Genomic DNA, 9,283 nt, shown 5'->3' with positions numbered 1-9,283 from the left:
TGGCTTGTTGCACTGTGCAGCTCTTTTATGTCCAATCAGGCGCTGGGCAGGGGATGAGGGGGTCTTGGTGGCAAGGCTGCTCTGGGCCATGCTGACCAGCAAGGTGGGGGCCACTAGGAGGAAAGGCCCGGACGCCCCCGCCCCCGCATGTGGCCTTCCTGGGAGTGCTGCAGCCATCTGAGCTGGACCTCTGCTTCATTAGGTGCCTGGGGATGTGACTGAAGGGAAGGGCACTTGGGGCTCTTGACACAGGGTGATTCATTGTGGTAGCTCCAGCGGTCCCTAACAGGGTGCTCTGGCATGGGCGGCCCCCTGTGTTCTGGCCCAGGCTTGCCCCAGAGCTGCTCAGGGCCCTGCTGATTGCTGCTGTGATACTGAGAGCCCCAAAGCTGGAGCACAGAGCTGCAACATCATCTCCTCTCCCCAAACCTGGAGATGCTACCAAAAGCCCCATGCTGATTGGGGCCGGCATTGTGCTGCCACCTGGGGGGCGGAGCTGCTGGCTGTTGGGCCCAGCATGGGACACAGTGCTGGGCATCTGGGGGGCAGCTGTCAAGCCAGGGACAGTGGCTGCGCCAGGGGTGAGTACAGCAAGGGAGGTAGCCGAACCTGGCTGGGCACTGGCACGGGTGCCCCAGGAGGCAGATGCGGGTAAGGGAACTATATAACCTGCCTGGGTGCCTCTGCCCAAGGATAGCTGGGCTAGAGCTGTGCTCAGGGCCTGGAGTGGGTCTGGAGCCTGAGCTGCCAGCTGTCCATCTGGGAAGAGCTGTGAAGGGTGCTGGCTCTGGCCATGCTGTCCCTGGAGGGCATCAAGAGGGCCTGGGTACATGGAAAGGATCTCCCACTGCAGCCAGGTGAGACCCCGAGAGGAGAGGCTGGGAAGGTGGGGAGCCAATCATAGGGATGACATGGGTGTCAGAGGCTGGCAGGGGATAGCCACTGCAGCAGACAGGGCCAAGGCACTGGATGGCCAACTTGGGCCACAGCTGCAGGTGGCCTCTGTGTAACCTCGAAGAACATCTTGGATGCGCTGGAGAGTAGCTCTCTTTTCCCAGTCCAGGTCCTCAGCAGTCACTTGATACCCCAGCTCAGAGGGTGGCGGCAGCCTCAGAGGCTCCCCTCACCTGTGTGGCAGCAGATGAACCTTGTGTTTTCGGGGCCTGGAACAATCAGCTGGGAATGAGCAGTTCCTCTGCATTGCCTTCTGCCCAGTGGTGGTATCGGCATCCTTTTCCAGCTAGTTCTTCTTCTGGCAAAGTGCAGGCACTCCAGCAGGACACAAGGGGCTCTCTTGGCTGACTTTTGGGGGGCCTCAGGGGCCATGAGGCCTGACTTGTGGCCACACCCCTCCTCCTCTGCACTGGGTGGCAGCCCCTGGTGGAACTGTAGGAACTCGTGATGGCATTTTGAGTGGGGCAGGAGCTCCTATGGGAGCTGGGGGACTTCTTATTGCATGGGTCTTCTGAGCTCTCTTCTCAGAGGACAGCTCTCTGCAGAGGCCCAGGCTTGGGCACAAAGGAAGAGAGGCCTCCCTGGACCCCCAGGGGCCTAAATGCCCCCTGTGGAGCCCCAGCGCCTTTAGGGTCTTTTCTGTGAGTCTCTTGCCCCTCTGGAAGTGCAGGGTCTTCCTCTACCTGTGCCATGCCTTTGCCACTCTCTCTGGGGTCTCTGCACACCCTCTCCCCTGTGGAGACATCGTGGACATTCCTGGGGGCTGAGGGCAGCAGCCCGGTAACGACCCGCTTCTGCAGCACATAGGGGGTGACCGTGTCCACGATGGACTTGCAGCAGGGGCGGCAGGACACCTGCAATCTGGAAGCCGACAGCATCACTTTCACCCGGCAGTCCCACCTGCCGATGGAGGCGAGGAGCCCCAGAAGAAAGCACAGGGTCTCCAGGATCATGGACTACCTTCTGCAAGCTGCTAGGACTGAGCAAGGTTGCCAACTCGCGGGGTACTTGGAGGACCGCCTGCAAGTGGACCCCAGGGTGTGGACTGCCCAGCGAGCCCTGGGCGTCAAGAGTAGTCCGCAGCCACAGTGAGTAGGGTAGGGGTGGACCTGCCCTCCTGGCAGGTGCAGACCCCACAGAGCCCGGGGCTGGGGGGAGGGGCACGGCCTGCTACAGGAGGTGCCCATAGAGCAGTCGGGTAAGTCCAGATGCTGAAGATAGCAAACTAGGCTCGCAGTACTCTCCTTCAGCTGCCAAGTCGCAGCAGAAGGCCTAGAGCACAATGCGGGGCCTGTTGCTAGGACACAGCTTTGGAACCTGGAACCTGAGGAATGAGCGCGCATGCAGGAACCCCTGTACACATGCACAGCTTCTGTTGGGCCACTGCCCAGTGCATGAATCAGGCCTGCAGAGGCGCCGTGGAGGGGTTGACTCCCTCGCTCCCCACCCTCGGGGCGTTCACAGATCTCTTGGGCTTGAAGGCTGAACTGAGGAAGAGGAATGGGGGCGCAGTGGGTGCCAGCCATCTCCCCTGGCTGGGTCCCCAAGCTCTCAGGGACAAGGAGCTGGTCTTATAGCCGCGCCTTTGTGGACCCATCAGGCAGACATTGCAGGGCTGCACGGATCCTCTCTTCCCTCTGCAAGTGTCTGCATTGCCTTCTTCTCTGGGTGTCAGGCCCTTTGGTTCTGGGTGACATCCTAGACAGGGGATTCACAGTGTTTTGTGACTCTGGGCTCTAGGAGACACTCGGAAGACCTTTAGGGTTCTTTCCCCATTTTGATTAATCAAGCAACACAGTGGGGGTCCATGTGGGCATTCCATCTTGCCTTTTGTCTGCCATTCTTGTTCCAGTGCCTTTGTCCTGCCCCTGCCATGCTCATCGTGTACACTTGGCACACCCACATCTGGGGTTACATCTACAGCTGAGTCTCTCCTCTACTCCCCCTGCAGATCCCACAGACTGGATTCCATTCACAGAACTTTCCTTACTTTCTGACAGCACCTGGTGTGGAGTCTCCTTGGACAATCCCCACAAGCACCCACTGAAATCCAAAGGGCAATATTTCTGGTAACACCCTCTCACAGAGACCCCAACGGTCCCCTGGCACGTGTGGGTCCACACAGCAATGGGTGGTAAGCCCCCCGGTCAGCTACAGCTGCGATCCTGGTGGTCTCTGGGCTTTTCTCTCTTGTTGCTGCTGCCACTCAGATCCGAATTCTCACCACTGACTGTGGCAACTGTTGGGCCAAGTTCTTCATGTCTGTTCATCCTTATCCAGTCCTCAGAGGCATATTAAGAAGGAGGGAGTCTTCTCTTCCCTGTTCAGTAGTTGGGGATGCTGAAACACGCAGATGATTCACTGCCTGTTCCAGGTCATCCAGCTGGTAGGCTGATGCCAGCCTGAGTCCATGCTGAGAGCTGGGTCCTCGAGGCTTGCAGGCCTAGCTAGAACTCAGGCCCTGACCTTCCTCATCCATATAGGTCTTAGAGCTTGCTGGAGAAGGGTGGTAAGAGGGAGAAGGTGCTGAGCAGTCCCCACACTGCGACTGGGGCCTAAGCGGGGCCCGTTCCCTGTACCCTGGCCGTGACCCCGACAGCTACATTTGCAGTGTGTCCCATAGGCTAGGTGGACCCCTGTCCCCCACAGGGCTCCCTTTTGCCACTCTCCCAGGAAGTACGACTTGGGGTTTAAGGATGCTGGCCTGAGCATGCAAGAAAGGTGGCCTGGGGGCTGAGAGATGATGCTGACTACCTTGCACACAGTGGCAGGTAGTTGGGAAAGATGGGCAGCAAGCAGACAGAGAAGCAGAGAAGGGACAGCATTCTAGGAGGAGGTGGGAGGGGAGAGGAACAGAGGGGACTGACAACACACACACACACACACACACACGCACGCACACACACATGCACACACAGAGACACAGGACAGGTAGGAAAGAGGGGAGGAACAGCGACCCAGGGATACAGTGAGGCCATCTAGATCCTGCCCTTCCTCCTGGCTGCACGTCAGGTCCCCAGTAGGCAGGTCATCCCCGCTGTGTCCTAGCCTGTCTCTTCCTCATCTGCATAGCAGTTTGGTGGGGACCCTCTTCCTGCTTGCATGAGTGGGTGGCATCTACTGTCCCATGTCCAGGGCTGGCCTAGTACCAGAATTTTCATATGCTCAAGGCCCAATGCACACCAGGGGCACACAGAGAAACTTTAAGCAATGACTGCTGCTGGGGCTCAGGAGGCTGAAAACTTGGCCTGAGAAGAGAATTTCTTTCCCTGGACATTTGCTGCTGAAAACAATTCCCCCCAGGCCAGGTGCCAATTGTTTTCTTGGATAGTCTGTGGCCATGGAGCAGCAGGACGACCCCCCACCCCATATAGGAAGCCTGGGAGGTGGGTTTCTGAAATCCTGAACTGTAATCCCATCGGTAATAATTCAACAGCTTGCTTTGACCAAAGATCCTCTGTATTTGAACATGCTTTCCAATTGTTCAGTAATGGGAGTCCCAACATAACATGGCTCACATATTTTTATATGTGGGTATAGATATTTATCTATCCGTAGAGAAAAATGACAAATTTTTTTGGTTTTAGAGGTTATTTCTCATACCTGAATTCATCTCTACACCCAAGGTGGGACTCAAACTCACAATCCTGAGACCAAGCATCACACACTCCACCGAATGAGCCATCCAGGCAGCTTGTCCTTTTAGAGGTTATTTATAAAATTCTGCCTTAAAATTTTTAAAAGATTTTATTTACTGGGACACCTGGGTGGCTCAGTTGGTTAAGCAGCTGCCTTCGGCTCGGGTCATGATCCCAGCGTCCTGGGATCGAGTCCCACATCGGGCTCCTTGCTCGGCAGGGAGCCTGCTTCTCCCTCTGCCTCTGCCTGCCATTCTGTCTGCCTGTGCTTGCTCTCTCTCCCTCTCTCTGACAAATAAATAAAATCTTAAAAAAAAAAGATTTTATTTACTTATTTGTCAGAGAGAGATGGAGAGCACAAGCAGGGGGGAGGGACCGAGGCAGAGGGAGAAGCAGACTCCCCTTTGAGCAGCGAGCCCAATGCGGGACTCCATTTAAGGATGCCGGCCTCATGACCTGAGAAGGCAGATGATTAACACACTAAACCAGTTGGGTGTCCTGAAAATTCTGCTTTGAAATGTAACCTGGGCAATTATCAATTTCTTTATCTTATTATTAGTTTTAGTATTAATTTTAATATTTTATTTTAAAATTATTTTTTATTTTATTAATTTTATTTTTAATTAATTTATTTTATAATTCATTTTTATTATTTATTTATTTGCTTATTTAAGATTCTTAAAATTTATTTGAAACAGAGAGAGGTCACAAGTAGGCAAAGAGGCAGGCAGGAGGAGACGGGGAAGCAGGCTCCCTGATGAGCAGGGAGTCCAATGTGGGGCTCAATCCCAGGATTCTGGGATCACAACCTGAGCCTAAGGCAGAGGATTAACCCACTGAGCCACCTGGGTGCCCTAGATTCATTAACAAGTTACCTTACAATAAAAAGGTCACCTTTTAGAGTGCAGTCTGGAGGATAGTTTGATTTTTCGGTGGGGGGAGCTGTTGGGGCCTTGGAAAATGACAGGGTCCTTATGGAGCTCAGTCTGAAGTTGCTGTACCAGTTAACAATGGACAGGGTCCAATCGTAGAACTTAATGTTAGCTCTATTATCACCTGTAACAATGTAGCTGAAATGGAGAAAAACATCTGTTTGGGAACGAACAGTAGTAAGTACCATCTCCTGAACAGCTCATTTTGTGTCTGGCTCTGGACTCCAGGTGTTGTACAAATTTTACTTTTATACTGTCCTATGAGGCTGATTTTACAGTTGTTCCACTTTACATCTGGGAAACTAAGGCTCAGAGAAGTTGAGAAATTTGCTCAAAGCCTGGGGTTGCCAGATTTAGCAAGTAAAAAATGCAGGATGCCCAATGAAATTTGAATTTCAGTGAAGCAAGCAGTAATCTTTCAGTAGAAGTATGTCCCAAATATTGCCGGGGACTGACTTACACATGGCAGCCCCATCAGTCCCCTTGACTAGACTGTGCAGGGACCCAGGTGTACCTAATGCAAAGCACACACTCTGTCTTGCTCTCTCCCCGCCCTCTCCCATCAGCCACGTGCAGTGGCAGTGGGCGTTGATTGACATTCTCTGCCATGAGACCACAGAGGACACCAGAGTCCATCCACCAGACCTCTGAAATCACACAGCTTGGCAAAAGCACACAATCCACTTTACAGGAGGGCACTGCTCTCAGAGCCATATAAAACCCTGTCCAAATCAAAACCACAATGCGATATCACCTCACACCAGTCAGAATGGCTAAAATCAACAAGTCAGGAAATGACAGATGCTGGCGAGGATGCGGAGAAAGGGGAACCCTCCTCCACTGTTGGTGGGAATGCAAGCTGGTGCAACCTCTCTGGAAAACAGCATGGAGGTTCCTCAAAATGTTGAAAATAGAACTGCCCTATGACCCAGCAATTGCACTATTGGGTATTTACCCTAAAGATACAAACGTAGTGATCCAAAGGGGCACGTGTACTCGAATGTTTATAGCAGCAATGTCCACAATAGCCAAACTATGGAAAGAACCTAAATGTCCATCAACAGATGAATGGATAAAGAAGATGTGGTATATATACACAATGGAATACTATGCAGCCATCAAAAGAAATGAAATCTTGCCATTTGCGACAACATGGATGGAACTAGAGCGATCATGCTTAGTGAAATAAGTCAGGTGGAGAAAGACAACTATCATATGATCTCCCTGATATGAGGAAGTGGTGTTGCAACATGAGGGCTTAAGTGGGTACGAGAAGAATAAATGAAAGAAGATGGGATTGGGAGGGAGACAAACCATAAGTGACTCTTAATCTCACAAAACAAACTGAGGGTTGCTGGGGGGAGGGGGTTTGGGAGAAGGGGGTGGGATTATGGACATTGGGGAGGGTATGTGCTTTGGTGAGTGCTGTGAAGTGTGTAAACCTGGTGATTCACAGACCTGTACCCCTGGGGATAAAAATATATGTTTATAAAAAATAAAAAATTATATTAAAAAAAAAAATAAAACCCTGTCCAGTGGTCACTGCCAAAGGCAGTGTCCTGTGACAAAATGGCTTTTATTTCCAGTTCTCAGATCCATCCCAAATGGTGTTTTTTTTTTTTTTTAACTTCTGACATAAGTCTAATCAAGGTTGGGGAGGGGCACGATGGGGGATAAATTTCCTCTTATAGATGCAACACTTTGCAGTTTCTGATTGATCAGCAAGGCAGGTGGGCAGAGTAATTGGCCAGAACATCATTCACTGCCCTCTACTGGAAAGACATGGAAAAACAGGCCAAGTGTTTTCAAGATCCTTGGTGGGCCTCCTGGTCCTGGCTGGGTTTTATTTACCATGGAGAGAGGGGAGAACAGGCCTGGTCTTCCCTGGGCCCTACCCCCCCCCCCCCCAACTAATTAAAGGCTGATTCATCATCAGCTGCAATTCTTCTACTGTATTTTCCACACCACTGAGTGAGGACAATTTGCATTTATCTTTGTAAAGATATGCCAGGACCTCACCACTCTATTAAAAGAATTAAAAAAAAAAAAAAAAAAGAAGAAGTAGGGCTTTTGGAAAGCAGATGGCACAGTGACTCCAAACACATGTGCATGGTCCCTGTCATGAGGCAGTGTCCTCCGTCCCTGTTGGGAACTTCTCAAGCACACTAATAACGATGATTTCATCTAGAGCTCCCCTGTGCCAGACAAGGTGCTAGAGTTTTACGTGGCTTGTCTCACAAAAATTCTCATAAAATCACTCCGAGGGCGAGTGTCATTATGCCCATTTAGCACGTGGAAAAATGGAGGCTCAACCAAGTTAAGTCCCTTGCCCCCAGTCACTCAGCAAGGAAGGGATATGTCTGGAATGTGAACCCCTTTCTGTCTAAGACTAAGGCCTTTAATGACCCTCTCTGAGCCCCCACAGCCTCTTCAGTCAGCAAACTTTATAAAGTTCTATTGTATTTCATCTTTTCATAATGGGTAAGTGTTTTATAATCAGAAGAAACAATATAGTTATGTCATTTCCTTAAAATTAAAGTACATAACATTTAGGGTTGAAATGACGCTAATTAGTGTGGAAGGAAAAAACCAAGTTTTTGTTTCACCAACACAAAGGTGTTGTTTGAAACTGGCTACAGAGATGGAGTCGAGGAGCGAGCTCTCAACTCAGGATTACCTTATTGTGATCCGTGGCACAGGCCACTGCTCTGTGAGCAGGGACCCCACAAGGTCCAGGGAGAACCCCCTGGAAGAACTCAGGGATCTGCAGGGTTCAGCGACTCCAGGCAGGGCTGTGTGCCAGAAACACAGAAGCTTGGTCACAGGGTGGAGGCCAGGGAGACAGGTGTGATTCAGTGCTTTTCTCCGAAAGCGCACTGAGGAGTAGGGCCCCAAGCTCTCAGCTTCTGTGGGCCAGAGATTGGGAGGCCACCATTTTCATTCCTGACCTCTGGAACTGTATGGAAAGCTTTCAGGGATAGTGAACCCCAGTGGATTACTTAGCCTGGCCCCTGGTAAGGGCGGTGCATCTCCGCCTTGGGCAAAGACACTTGAGAATCACTATAATATGCTCCTCCCCCAGAAGGTCAACAAGAAATCCAGCCAAGACCAAGTTCACGTACCAAGAGAACAGTGGAATTCCAGAGGAGAAGAAAGCAAAGTATGGAATTCATGGCTTTTTCCCCATGATTCTTTAGTCTTGCAAAGTTAATAAATTTTAACTAGACCAATGGAACAGAGTAGAGAGCCCAGATATGGACCCTCAACTCTATGGTCAAATAATCCCTGACAAAGCAGAACAAAATATACAGTGGAAGTGACACTTTCTTGTACACTCCAGTGTTCTATTTCTGGAGCTGCACTCTTGTAAATGAAGTGTTCATTTTGTAAACAGTGATTATTTTACTGGTGACTTGTTCAATTTTCTGTATCCTTCAGGAATTTAAAAGTGGTGTCTAATCCTCGACCTTCATTAATAGAGTTAAATTTGTTAATGAAGAATCATACATGTTTGTAAGTATAATAAACTAGTAATTCTAAGTAAAAAATAAAATCATAAAATAAGTAGTGGAAAACAGAGATGAATATTTACATAAACTTGAAATGGGGGAAATAATATCAAGTGTGACAGCAAGATAGAAGTCATAAAGTAAAATATATACTTGACTACAGAAAACTTTAAAAGTCTGTATATCAAAAACACCAGTAACATTAATGAGACACAAATATAAATAAGGAAAATATCTGCAGCATATATGA

Source organism: Mustela nigripes, chromosome 16 (assembly GCF_022355385.1).
Source record: "Mustela nigripes isolate SB6536 chromosome 16, MUSNIG.SB6536, whole genome shotgun sequence".
NCBI lineage: Eukaryota > Metazoa > Chordata > Mammalia > Carnivora > Mustelidae > Mustela > Mustela nigripes.
This window is presented reverse-complemented; position numbering follows the sequence as displayed.